This window comes from Phascolarctos cinereus, unplaced genomic scaffold, assembly GCF_003287225.1.
Source record: "Phascolarctos cinereus isolate Bilbo 61053 unplaced genomic scaffold, phaCin_HiC Scaffold_3;HRSCAF=262, whole genome shotgun sequence".
In the NCBI taxonomy this organism is placed as follows: domain Eukaryota; kingdom Metazoa; phylum Chordata; class Mammalia; order Diprotodontia; family Phascolarctidae; genus Phascolarctos; species Phascolarctos cinereus.
In genome coordinates, this window is record NW_027555736.1 from 98,647,698 (window position 1) to 98,661,927 (window position 14,230).

The 14,230-nt window shown below is 39.7% G+C and overlaps 1 protein-coding gene across 3 annotated transcripts in view; it reads left to right on the forward strand.

The window, feature by feature from the left end:
* GPAM (glycerol-3-phosphate acyltransferase, mitochondrial) overlaps positions 1 to 14,230 on the forward strand; it is a 69,970-nt gene that overhangs the window by 15,250 nt on the left and 40,490 nt on the right. For 2 of the 3 annotated variants that reach the window (XM_078151054.1, XM_020988016.2), the window contains exon 1: positions 12,596 to 12,751. The exons of the other annotated variant lie outside the window; for it this stretch is intronic. The gene's annotated coding sequence lies outside the window, so the exon portion shown is untranslated. Of the gene's footprint in view, positions 1 to 12,595; positions 12,752 to 14,230 lie in introns of those variants that run through there. 3 annotated transcript variants of the gene reach the window in all.

Here is a 14,230-nt window from a genome sequence, read left to right on the forward strand (position 1 = left end):
AGGAAATGCTAAATTGCTGAGGTTAATGAAAATATAGATATATTTTCCCCCCATTCCAACCGTAGTATGAAGTTAATATTAGAGGAAATGCAATCTCTTACTTCAATTAAATTTTCTTACCAAGTGTCTAAAGGATCATTGTAAGTAAAGGCCAAGAATATAAGTATTTAAGTTCCTAGCAAAAAGCACATTTCTCTCTCATTTCTCCTTTCTTATCTAATCCATCCAGGTCTGTAACTAATACTTTGTAATAATTCTTTGAACTATCTCCCTGACATATTTGACATGTGCTTTGCATATAATGGGTACCTAGAAAATTATTGTTATACTGAATTAAAACTGAAGTGTACAGATTGGTTCTTACTTTGCTCATTTTTCTGAAAGGCAGAGACATGCTCATTAAACCTTACAAACTTTGAGAATTTTGCTAAGTTTGAACGTTCATTCTTGAGTATGAGTGTTTGATTGATATAGGCTTCTACTGTATCAACCATTTTTAAGTATCTACTATGTGCTAGGTATTGTACAACCTAATGGGGGAAGACAATGCACAGAAGGAGCTTTAGGGGGAAATAGGGCAGCACAGATGGGGCAGAAGCAGGGACTAGGTGGCAAGGTCAGAGTAGTTCCAAATAACGCAGTCAGGTGAGAAACAAGATGTTCTGAGTTATGATCCCTTCTTACATGGAGATTTTGGAGTTCATGGCTCTACCCTCTAATCTGATGGACTGAGGCAGTAATGAAGTAGAGTGCTAGGGCTGAGGGAATCTTGCAACATGATGAGGTTTTCCCAACAATGATCTTCCTGGGGCATGGTGGAAAAGTCAGAGATATCCCAAAGTAGTGAAGCCCCTTTTGGTGCCCACTTTGAACAGATCCTGTAAAGAAAGTAGGGAGGCCTGAGAAGCAGACTCAGGAGGGTTACACAAAAATTACTCTGTGAGGTAGGTAGTTTAAATGGATGAATGTAAATCCATCCTTGCTGATTAGCATAACCATTTTACATATAAGGAATAGGGAGGTAATAGTCTACTTGTATTCTGTTCTGGTCAGGCCACATCTGGAGTAAGGTACTCAGTTCTGAGTACTATAGTTTTAAACCAGAGAATAATCAGATTGAGAGGGCAGCCAGGTTAGTGAAAGGCCTAGAATCCATACTGTATGAGAATTATTTAAAAGAAATGGGTATGGTTAGCATGGAAAAGGATAGACTCAGGTGACCATGAATGTTGTGTTCAATTATTTGAGAGGCTGTCATATGGAAAGGCTGCTAGACTTGTTCTGTTTGAACTTAGAGGGCTGAACTAAGAGTTCTAGGTAGAAATTGAAGAGAGGCAAATTTAGACTCCTTAACTAACAATTAAAGCTGTCTCAAAATAATATGGGCTACCTGGAGGGGTGGTAGGTTCCTCTACTGACTCAGAGGTAGATGACCACTTTTCAGGCAGATTATACTGGGGATTCTTTTCAGGTATGGATTACACTAAATGGCCACTAAGGTTCCTCAAAACTTTCAAATTTTATGTTTCTCTAATTCTCTGATTTTAGAGGACACCCAGGACCACTGAAGACATTTGCCTATGTTCACACAATTAGTAGGTTCAGAACTCAGATCTTCTGTCCATCATCCTTTCTGCTGCCCCCATAGCTCATTGCCTGCTTATACGTAGACAGCTCAGCAGGCATTAAAGGATACTCATTCCTGGTATTCTAGCAGTGAGGATGGGTTTACACTGATTCCGCCATACTCTTTCATCAATGACACTTGTTGTGCAATGGGAAAATTAGTGGTTCGAGTTGGATTTGTGGCGAGGAAGGACAGCTCAACAGCTCAGCAAACTTTGATTCAGGGATTGAGTCAGTGACCTTGACCTCATTAAATTATCTGTGCTATGTGGATTTCCAACCTTTCTCCTTGATGTTTGGTATCTGCTACTGCTGGAAATTGGAGATGAGTAGGTGGCTTAGGAATTCTTTGCCAGAGGGGTAGCTCTTGTGTTATGTCCCACTCACCTGTCTGCTGGGATTTGATGCAAACGCATCACTCTGCTTTTCTTCATGCAGACCCCTGAATCATCTGAAAGATATTCAAACAAGTGCAATATCTCTTTGAAATATTACCTTATCTGCCATCTCCAACGGGAACTAACACTGTGCTAGCACTTAGTGGAAAATCAGCTATTGTAATCTTATAACAGGCCAGGAGAGCTAATAAGTTTCCAGCAACCTAAGCCCACCAGATAATGGTTTTGTCCCTAGTTTCACTCAGAATTCACAGCTCAGTTCTCTTCATTAGCATTGCTTTTATTCTTTGGGGCCATTGAACAGGTGTGAAGAGTCCAGTCATAGAAGTTTGCCTAACCAGGTTTTAAAAGCAGAATTTCCATGAGATCAGTTGCTTCATCTGCTTCCCGAGGGAGTTGAAAGTATTATCTTTAATTTAAAAGGACTTTCTACTTTACCTTTTGGATGGTAGGAGTGGGGATGGGGGGAAGGTGGTCTCCTGCCTAGTCACTTTAAAATTCTTCCATTCAATTAAAATAGACCCAGAATATTATCTGTGTTCTCCAGGAAGCTTTTCCTGCCTCTTCAGCCCAGACTCAGTGCTCTTTTTTTCTAAATCACCAAAATACTCATTTGGTGGGTGTAGGATTTGTTATTTATTTTTTTTAGAAAAAGGTTTTATTTTTACATGTCATTTCTTAATAAAATCCTTCCCATTGAATTGTGTTTTTTTTGTAACGAAGAAAAATAGTTAACAAAAATCCTTCGAAAGGAAACCTCCTCCGACAGTATAGCAACATTGTGTCCCCATCATCTCCCCACCTTTCTACTGAAGAGGGAAATGGTTTTCATTATCTCTTCTTCAAGTCCTGACTCCAAAACTAGCCATATGGTCCTGAGGATGTCATTTTATTTTTTTGTGTTTCTATTTTCTCACCAAGAGTGATAATAATACTCACATTACCCACCTCCCTGGGTTGTTGAGAAAACACTTTGTAAATCTTTAAAAGCTATATAGACATGAATGATTAAATTGTTATTTATACCTTTCTTATGGCACATCATATTTTGTTACATTTTGTAGTGATTTGTGTACTTCTCCCCTGTTTCACCCCCCCCACCCTCCAGAAAATGGGGGCCCTGCTTTGGGGCCAGTTTCTTATTCACTAGAACAATACTTCTTAACAACATCATCAAACATTTTAAAACTACTAATTGTACATAGAATGGAGTGGAAAGGATGCACAAACTTTAGATAACATATAGTCCCTGCCCTCATGGATCATGAGGTCTAGAAGGGGATGCAATACAAACACAGTAAACTGAAACATACCATGTTGAATAAGTCCATTTGAGAGCTGCAAAACAGAATGCTATGTGATGTCGTGGGGGAAGATCATTACCAACTGGGAGAAACCAAGAAGGTATTTGGGTTGGGATTTAAAGGCTGGCCATGAATTCAAGAACTGCAAGGATGTAGGAGAGCATCCTGTACCCCCCCCCCCCCAAGAAAAAATAGTTTGAGCTAAAGCAAAGAGACAGGTGAGAAGGCAGTGTAGATTCTGGAGGACACAGATAACTCTAGTTTGCCTGGACTATACTGTGTGGGCAGGGGAGTAATATGAAATAAGGCTGAAAAAGAAGCATGGTCCCAGCTTATGGAGAGCCTTGAATGCTAGGCAGAGGAGTCTGAACTTTACTAAGCAAACAATAATGAGCCAAAATAAGATTTACTGAGCAGTGAAGTATCTGAGGAAAACCCCCCCACAAAATACTACTATGGTGGTCTGAGATTTAGTCTCTTACATCAGAAATAATTTTTTTATTTAAATTGAGTCAACTTATATCTAAACCATTTCTAGCTTGGAGGAAGAGATGTCCAAACTGGCATAGAACCCCATGCTTTCTGATGTGGCTCTCTGTCCCAAGGAGATGTAAGCTAACATTTGCAGAAATCTCAAATAAGGAAAAGATGTCTTAAAACATAGTCTAGGCTAACATTCCAGAATTGAGTAACCATGTCATTATCCCATTTCTCCAGGCTCACTCCCCTCAAGTAATCTAAGGGGATTCCTTCCAGGAATCTATATTGAAAATCCAAATTGAATAGGAGGTTAGAAATGCTTCCAATAGAGTTGAAGAGGATAATTCCCAGGGTAGGGATTCTAGTTTAATCCCTTCAGTAGAATAAGAGAGATTACCTTCTGATCAATTTACTCAATGAAAGGTTTTTTTTGTCCTCAATCTATTACCCTCTTTTCCAAGGGACTTTCCCTAAGAATCTGGAAAGGACTTTAGTGAAAATATTATTTCTTAATATTTCTAGAGAAATGAAAAATAAGATTTAAAAATATGCTTCTATAGGAGTTACACGACTAAATTTATGCATAAAATAGATTTTCCTGAAAGCTTTATAATGGATGTTTGGGAGCCTGAAAAGAGCAGAGGCAGTGATTGTTGCAACAGTCCATGTGAGTGGCAATGAGTACCTCTGATTAGAGTGGTGGGAAGAGGAAAAGAGATGGGAGAATGTAGGAGATACTGTGAAGGCAGATTAGATAATACGTAGTAGTCATAAGGAATACACTGGGCACTTAACATTTTGTTGAATTTACAAGAGATTCATAGCGTTAGGCTGTCTCCTTTTGATGTCAAAACAATGACCTAAAGAAGAGAATTAAAACAATTGTTTGGTTTGCTTGCCTGACATTTTACATTTAATGTGATTACTATGTGTTTTCTTTTCTTCCCACTAAAATGAACTATTGTTTTGGTGTTCTGTAGACATAATATGATATCAGTGCTATTATTTTGAAGGTATATAAGTTCAGGTATGAGTCACACATGGTAGAATTAATAAAAACTGGAGCCTTTCTAATGGAGCTGAGTATACAAGTGTCTCCAACACTTTTCCTTTTCCTATGTGATACATGAGCACAAACCCTATCTAGTCTTCAAAATATAAAAGAAACAAGGCCAATGAAAAGCACTTAATTGCTTTTTGAAAATCCACCCCCCACAAATGGGCCTCTTTCTCTCCCTAATCATGATATTATTAAAAGCGCAGTACCCAAACTTGATCATCTTCTAAATCATGCTTTAAAATTTTCTTGGTCCCATAAACAAGTTAAAGTCAATATTGAGATGGTAACAAAGGGAGGTTGTTTGCATATCTGTAACTGGCAGAGCAACTATAGGGTGTAATTTGCCACATATGAGACAGAAATTGTTTTTCTGGGGCTTGAATTAATAAAGGAAGACTCAGGTTGAAAGGCACCAGCCAATCCAATCTGACAAAGTTTATTAAGTACTTAGGCACTATGCTACATCTGGGGAGATATTTGTTCAGTTGTTTCAAGCCTTTGTGATACCATTTAGAGTTTTCTTGCAAAGATACTGAAGATTTCCTTCTTGGGCTCATTTTACAGACAAGGAAACTGAAGCAAACAGGGCTAAGTGACTTACCCATAGTTACACAATATCTCAGGGTTAATTTGAACTCAAGGCTTCCTGACTCCAGGCCTGGTGCTCATCCATTGTACTACTGAGCTGCCTTGGAGAGATATTAAAGCCCACTAAAGCTATCACTTCAAGTTAAATGACCTCTTTTAAAGAAGAGCTTCTCTTTGTAATCTTATTGATACAGTCACATCCAGTCTAAAGACTAAGATTTCAAATGTCCCTTTATTTTATCTATTGACCCTAGAACTATTTCAAATCACTAGATATTTTATTGTGAAATCTTACGTGTAGATTTAAGTCCAGCACGTCAGTTGCTTCAGCTTCTCTAAATAATAGAAGACCAATTGGTCCTCTACTGCCTTAAATAGCTGTTAACTATGTCTCTTTGTATATGTCTGGACTGTGGACATGATAAGTCATATAGCCAATACTGAATTAAGATAGTCAGTTTCCAGTGCTCTTTGTTCTCTGGAATAAAAGCTATTCAGCAGAATTTGAGTAGAGGGATGATAGTATGCTACTGTGCTAACTTTGAACCTGATTAGGATTTGTTGCTATTTATTAAAGTGGGGCTACTGGTTCAGCAGGTAGTTACAATGCAATGTCTATCACTGCCATGAAAAATAATGTATCAAGTACTTACATATGATACTATCCTTTATGTCATAAGGCAAATTAGAAACCTTATTTATTCTAATAGTTAAGCCATTAGTGTGGATCTAAATAGAATAGATAAATATTATCTAGAGAGTATCTATGCAAGAACTCTTTAAGTAACAAGTAACATTGCACATGAAAGAAACACATAAAATAACATGAAAGAACAATAAAGAAGAAGATAAAAAGAGAAAAATTCTCAGGAAAAAAAGCTGACAATAAGAGCTTAAAAAAATAAGAGGCCAAGAAGACTTACGACCATGATTAATAATATGATAAGGGCCTAAAGGAAAAGGAGGACAAATTTCCAGGAGAATGGCATAATACTTCATTATAGTAGGTAGAGCTAACAAGGTTAAAAAAAAAAGTGAAGGTAAATGGATTAGAGCTCCTTCTCTCCAGAAACAGGAATGGAACTACCAAATAAACACCCAGGATGGTTGAGAAACTTAGGGAGAAGAATTAAAGGAACGTATAAGGTGGAAAATAAGATTGCTTAATGTAGAATTTAAAAAGACAAAGAAATAAAAAAAGAGAAATGAACCAGTTTAGGATATTGGAAAACTTTAATAAAGCAGTGAATACTTGGAAAAGCAAAGATGAATCTCAAAGGTGTTGATATGGAAGAACAAAAATCAGAGCATACCCAAAAGGTTGCAAATATGGAAGAATATTTTAATGTTCTACAAATCAAAATAATTGATCTTGAAGGCAGATATAATTTGAGAATCCCGTCACCAGTTTTGATAGTATTGTTGACCTAAAAGCTTCAAAGGCTCCTACTATGTTCAAAGAGGGCTAATGAATGTTGCAAAAAGAATTTGACCTTATGGTTCTGAAATTTATACCTGTTACTTTTATAATACTTAACATCTTATATTTTTGTTGTACTTAATATATTCTTAAGTGCTTTAGATCACATTATTTCATTTAAATCTCACAACAGCCAGGATATATTACTATACAATTATTACCACTTCCATTTTGCAGGTGAGAACATGTATTTTTTTTTTTGGCTAGGCAATTGGGGTTAAGTGACTTGCCTAGGGTCACATGGTTACTAAGTGCCAACTGTCTGAGGCCTGATTTGAACTCAGGTCCTCCTGACTCCAAGGCCAAAGCTCTATCCACTGATCCACCTAGCTGTCCCACATGGACATATTTTAAAGAAAACAGCTAGGGCACCAGAGAAAGGGGGAAAGGAAAATATTACTTCATGATTTATTGAGTGAACCCACAGTATGCACTGTAATACAGAACACATCCTTTCTGATTAATTCACAAACTTAATCTGTAGACTCTTGAACTTTCCAAATAATTTAGAGTAAGAAAGAATATTTTTTTCTTACAATGAAATGTGGGAAATGATCTCTCAAAGTCTTTTCAAAATATTTCAATACTTTGGAAGAGTAACATTCAATATATAATGTTAATTGAATCCCATTAATTTCAGAATTCGATTGGCATATCACTGTGGATTGGCTTCAAGTTCCCTTTCACTTAGCAAATAATTTTTTCTTTAAATTAGTAAATATAAACAAGCTTTTAAGGAGAAAATTTTCAGTTTTTAAGAGAATCAACTTTTTTTTTTGGCAATTGGGATTAAGTGACTTGCCCAGGGTCACACAGCTAGTAAGTAACAAGTGGTTGGTCTGAGGCTGGATTTGAACTCAGGTCTTCCTGACTTCAGGACTGGTGTTTTATCCATTGTGCCACCTACCTGCCCCAAGAATCAACTTTTGATTCAAAGTACCTGAAAACCACGGTCCTGGACTCAGGAGGGCCTGCGTTCAAATCTGGCCTCAGACACAAAACACTCTCTAGCTATGTGACCCTGGGCAAGTCACTTAACCCCATTGCCTAGCCAAAAAATAAAAAATACAAAAACAAAGTACCTGAAAACCACTCACTCATTGACTTCAAAACAATTTGATATTCTAATTGCAAATGACTCATTCTTAATCTATTAGGAACCCTATTATGTCACAGCTTGATTTGAATTGATTTCAATATTTCTATACTTGAAACTGACATTTAATTTCTTTTAAAATTCTACAATTTGGGTTTATTAATTCAGATTGACATAATTCCCAATCAGTCCTAATTAACGAAATGTTAAAATATTTTGAAATCATTAAAGTCTTGACTAAAGGCAATGCAATTATCCTCCTCTTCTTTAATATCCTCATCCTGAAAATGCTCTTCTCTTTTTCATGAGGGTGGGTCCTAGTGCTACAAGGTTGGTTGCCCAGACATTGGAAGGAACAGCATTGAGGGTACCCAGGACTACTCAGGGATTTTAAACTACATTATACAAGTGTTATTTTAAGGAATCAGTTATATTCAGCCTGTATAAAGAAGACTTGGTGGGAGTGGTGGTGGATCAGGATAGCTGTTTTCAGATACCTGTAGGCTTGGTATGCAGAAGAAGAGATCAATTTATTCTTTATTCTGCTTGCCCTCAGAGTGAACAACTATAACCCATGGGGGAGGTTGGAGATACAGGGGAGAGGATTTAGGTTCAACAAAAAGACTTTTCTAATAATCACAAAAGGCAAATACTAGAGTCAAATACTGGAAAGGGTTCTTTGGGAGGTAGCGAGCTCCCTTCCATTGGAGTCTTCAAGAAAAGGCTGACTTGTCAAATATGTTGTAGTCAGGATTTATGCTTTGATTAGGATTGGACTAGATCTCCTTTGATAATCCTTACAGTACTATATCTCTAGGATTCTAGTTCTTTTAGTTCAAAGGGACAAAGAAAAATAAGACTTCACATTATTACAGTTAGAGATGCAGTGGACCTTTGGGTAAAGGAAAGCAGCAGCTGGTGCTAGTAGCACTGGGGGAAAGTCTTGAACTCTTTCCTACTTATGGGAAAGCCATTCAATTATAGCATATGCATGTAGCAATAGCTGAGACCTTTGGGTTGGTGTTCCTAGGCCATTCCATTTTACTGAGGTGACTGAGCTGTGAATTTTTAGAAGGGGAGAGAGTAAGAGATTTAGGTGAAAACTTGTTGCAGGTGAAATTCTGTGGTGTCTAGCTATCCATGTGATTTTCTTGTAGTTCTATCTGGGTTTGGAATTCTCTATGTTCAGTGAGTTCTTGGGGTAAGTTTTATGCATTGGTCTGTGTTGTAAACTTCCTGGTCTTAGCATGCATTAGATGAGGATGATTCTGTATCACAAGGTCAGTAACAGTGACAACCTTGATAACACTTGCTGAATGTTTCCTTATTTTCTTGGGTGAGTCTTATCAAAGACCACATAGGGCTCTGACAATCAGTGGTCATGGGAAACTCAGGCTACTACCATGGTTTGATTCTGTTTAAAACCTGGAGTTAACAAGGATAAAACATTACACATATACACAGCAATAGAATCTGTCCATTGTGATAAATTATTGGGAGAGTTATATTTTATTTCAGAGACATATTTCTCTTGGGCTCAGAGGCTGGATCTAATTTTCCTTGGTTAAGCATTTTAGAGTATTCTATTTCTTCAATCACCTGGATTGCAGGTGGAGTAAGAGTTATTTTTTCTCTAAAACAGATTCTGAATTCTGACAGGCAGATTCTACTATTATATAAGTCAGCACATTCATTTTGATAGGAACACTCTGTTAGTATTACAACCAGTCACAGGTTTTTTTTTTTTTGGCAAAATACAAGCCCCTTATATTTCCTTCTGTACCATCTCCTAATGACTATTGCCCTCAGTATTTCTACAATCATCCTTTGATGTTTTTCTAAAGGAATTTCTTCTGGTTTTCTAAACTGATAAATTTATTTTCAGTCAAACAGCTACTTAATCAGTTGTATTAAATGAGAGTTAGATTAAATCTCTAGGGTGTTTTCTATTCTTTTCTATAATTCTCTGACAGTAAACACCAATCAGAGGGATTCATTCTCTACTAGCTACCAGTCTTTCCTGCTTTTGATTTACTGGATGTCTGGACTAGAATCATTGACTGCCACCATCCAGACAGCCCATTGCTGGGGACTTCCCCTCCCTCTTTTTAAATATACTGTTGATCTACTCTTCTACTTAGAATCCTGAATTATAATAGCTTGAATCATAGACTATGAGATATTGCCCCTTTATTGTGGGGATAATGTAGACATAATTAGCCCTATGATGATGGGCAGGTCACTTTTCTATAGGCTGACTTCAGTTTCTTCTCCTGTAAAGTAAAGAGGTTGGACTAATTGTAATAATAATAATAGCTAGTATTTATATAGTGCTTTTAGGTTTGCAAAGCAGTGTACATGTTTGCTCATTTGATCCTTGTAACAATTCTGTGAAGTAGGTGCTATTATTATCTTCATTTTACAAATAAAGAAATTGAAGCTGAGATGAGTTAAATGACTTGTCCAAGGTCAATAGATAGTAAATGTCTGATTTGAGATTTGAACTCATGTCTTCCTAACTTCTAGTTCAAGAAACATTTATAAAGTACTCACTAGGTGCTAGGTATTGTGCTAAGTGCTGGGGATACAAATAAGAAAAAGACAGTCTCTACTCTCAAGGAGCTTGCAATCTAACAGAAGAAGACAGAACACAAAATGAAGCTGGATACGGTGTGGAGGGAGAGAGTGCCCCTTGAGGGAACATGATGATAATGGAGTTGAATCCAAAGAATGTAGCTGGCAGGGTTAGGTGAGATGTTTCTAATGTCCCTGCTAGTTCTAGCAATCTGTAATTCTGATCTGGGTTGAGAGAGAGGCTCTCTACTCTCCCCATTTCCAGCCAGATGACTACAATGGGACTTACACCATCACCATCATTGTTACACAACTGCAGTTCTTATAGGTGTCCTATAATGTCTTTTACTATGATTCAACCATATTAAAACACTGTTACTCCAACTGAGTGAGACAGGAATGTTTCTCCACCCCCTCCCCAATTTCACTATTCTTCTTCATCACAAACTATAATGGAGTATGGAGGCATTGATCCATTTAGAGATGATTGCGACTCAGCTGGAAGTACCTCCCCACAGTCACTTTATGTGGCAGTAAGAGAGATCCTAACCTGAAGCCACAGGATTCACTAATGCCAGTTGTTTTTCTGGACTCCAGCCTTCTAGGAGGTAATAATGTAAACTTTAAGCCCCAGACTGCTGATTAGGACTAGGGAGCTAGACTGGGAGGCAAAGCATAGCCCAAGATAATCCTTGGTAGCTTTGCAAGTCCCAGGTCTAAGTAGGATGCTACAAGGCCAGGAACAACAGAAGACTTGTATCTGAGCCGTGGTCCTTTTTTCTTTTCACCTAGGTAAAAAGGTATCTTGAGAGGTAGTGTATCCTAGTGGATAGAAAGTTGTTCTGGAACCCCAGAAGAAGTGGATTCAAGTCTTTCCTCTGACACATACTGAGTGACCGCAGGGCAAACAGCTTAACTTCTCAGTAATTTAGGCAGCTAAAAACTACAAATTGGGAGGAAGTTGCAGACCTATGTTACTAGTTCTCTGTACTCCTAAAATCAGAGTTCTAAGGCCTATGCCTAACAGAGTAATATCCACATAGCAGTATATGTGTCTCACCCTCTTATTTCCTTTTTCTCTGTACTATATTTATTGTATGGTTTCTGTGCTTTCATTGTATAGTAATGTATATTTGTATGTGTGAAAGTTTCCTTCTGCTAGGTTGTAACCACTGTGAATGCAAGGTCTAGATTTTATTACCTATTTCTTAGTATCTGATAGACATAATTAATAGTTTTTGCCTGCTGGTTTAGTCTCCAGAGTCAGTTCTCTTAGAGGGATTTAATGGACTTACCTCCCCGATATTAAAGTCAGGGCAATTGTATCATCCTACATCAACCTGAAAATAAAAGGCAAGCAGGTGGGATCAGGTATAAAAAAGAAGAATTATAAGCTGCTATGGAGTCTATTTAGGACAGCTAGGTGGTGCAGTGCATAGAGTGCCAGGCCTGGAGTCAAGACTTATCTTCTTGAGTTCAAATCCGGCCTCACACACTTATGAGCTGTGTGACCGTGGGCAAGTCACTTAACTTTGCCTCAGTTTCCTCATCTGTAAAATGAGCTGGAGAAGGAAATGACAAACCACTCCAGTATCTTTGTCAAGAATACCCCAATGGGGTCATGAAGAGTCGGACAGGACAGAAATGACTGATTCAAACAGGAAGAGCATCAAAGGAAAATCACAGAAGTGGGGCCTCGCTTCACTGGGGTCTCTCTATTCAGTCATTTCAGTCCTTCTTCACTGGGACAGCTTTCCCCTGAGGCGCAGACGAGCACGTGCTGGGGGCGGAGCTTGGGAGCAGTCGCCCCCCAATAGCGGCGCGCCAGAGCGCACACTCCCCCCATAGCCCGGGCCGCCCTGCCTTTGGCCCCGCCCCCTCTCCCCAGCAGTCGGCAGGTCTCTCGCGGCGAGCTCGGCTTCGTGACGTCATCAGGGCGCGACGCCGCATCTAGTGCCCCCGCCACTGCGGCGGCGGCGGCGGCGGCGGCGGCGGCTGCGGCGGCCGACACTAGAGTGGGACAGAGAGACAGAGAGGGAGAGAGCGCGCGCGCAGCTGCAGCCACAGCTGGAGCCGGAGCCCTAGCGGCAGCCGGAGCCGGAGCCGGCGCCGGGCAGCGAGGCGAGGCCCGGCCCGGCGCTGCTGGTGGGTGTCTGCGGGAGGAGGAGCTCAGCGGGGTCCGGGCTGGCCGCACGTTGGCTGCGGCGCTGTGGCTTGGGGATCGGGGCTCCTTTGTCTTTCTCTGCCCTCCTCCCTCCTGTTCCCCCGGGCGGGGCCCTCGCCAACCTGTGAGAGCTGCGGTCATTCTTCTGCGGCTTGTTGGTGTATGCCCTGGGCTCTGGCTCTGCTGCCCTTCCTTTCCCTCCCCAAGGGGCACGTGTGAGGCTGTGCCTTTGACTTGTGTCACCCCCGGGGCACTCGGTCGGGGGAGGGGAACGGTGCCTTAGACCCGTGTCACCCCTAGTGGCACGTGGAAGGTGGGTTGTGCCTGTGCTCAAGGAGACGGGCATTGTGCAGAAGCTCTGACTCAGCCCCATGGGGATCCCAAGTTCAGTGGCGCCTGCCACTGTGTTGTTCTGCCCCATCCACAGAGAGGTCCTCTTCAGAAGAGAAAGCTGGGGTCTGAATTCCTCAAGGGTCAAGAGAGGGAGACAAATCCCCATTATCTCTTAATGAGGACAAGCCTCACATCTTCCCTTTGGATGAAAAGGATCTAAACGGGTTGGGTGTTTTTTTTTTTAACCTCCCTATAGGAATTGCAGTGAAACTTCTCTAAGCTCTTCACCTCGCTCCCTTAGTGATGCAGGAAAAAAAAATGTAGGGGTGTGTGTGGAGGTTGATGGTGAAAAGAAAAGGGACTCTCCATGCCCTCTTCGAAGCTAGTGTTGAAATAAGTATTGAAGAATTGTGAGAACAGAAGGCACACATGCCTAATTCCGTGCCAACTCCTGTTTAGAGAGCAGGTATTGCAAGGTTTTTCCCTCCCACTAGTTAATACTTTCAGGCAGGCAGCGACAGCTAGAAGGAAGTCCAACTGGGATCTTTCCTATGTGTGAAGTTGGGAGCAGGAAGACGTTGCATTCCTCTTGGGCAAAAAATCTTTCACATCCTGGCCTTCTCCTTGGACTTCTTCTCCATCACCCTTGCAATTTAGTTCTGTAAACTTCAGTAGACCAAATTAGTTTTTCCTGGCATCCTGTTATCACTATTATATGGGAATACTCAAACCAAAAACTGATAAACAAATGCTGAGCTTTTATTTATAGAGGAACTTTAAAACCTGATGTGTATTTTTACTCTTATATCCTTTCCTATTAGATTGTTATAGTTACTGTAAGTACTTAAGAACATAAGTATTATTGGATTAAGGGTGATGACTGTCAGACTATTTTAGATAAATGCCTCGGTCTAAGTCTTAACTAAGTGGCAGTAATTACTGTGGGCGTTGTGATGTAGAATTTAAAAAAAGTATTAAATCGAACTATACTAAAATGACTGATTTAAGAGTTAGCACAGAATAAATTAGGAAGTTTTTATATCTTGTGTGTATGTTGCTGTACTTCCTCTCTTGCCGTGTGTCCTATAAGAAACTCTAATGGTAGAGCCTTCTGAATATAATTGCTT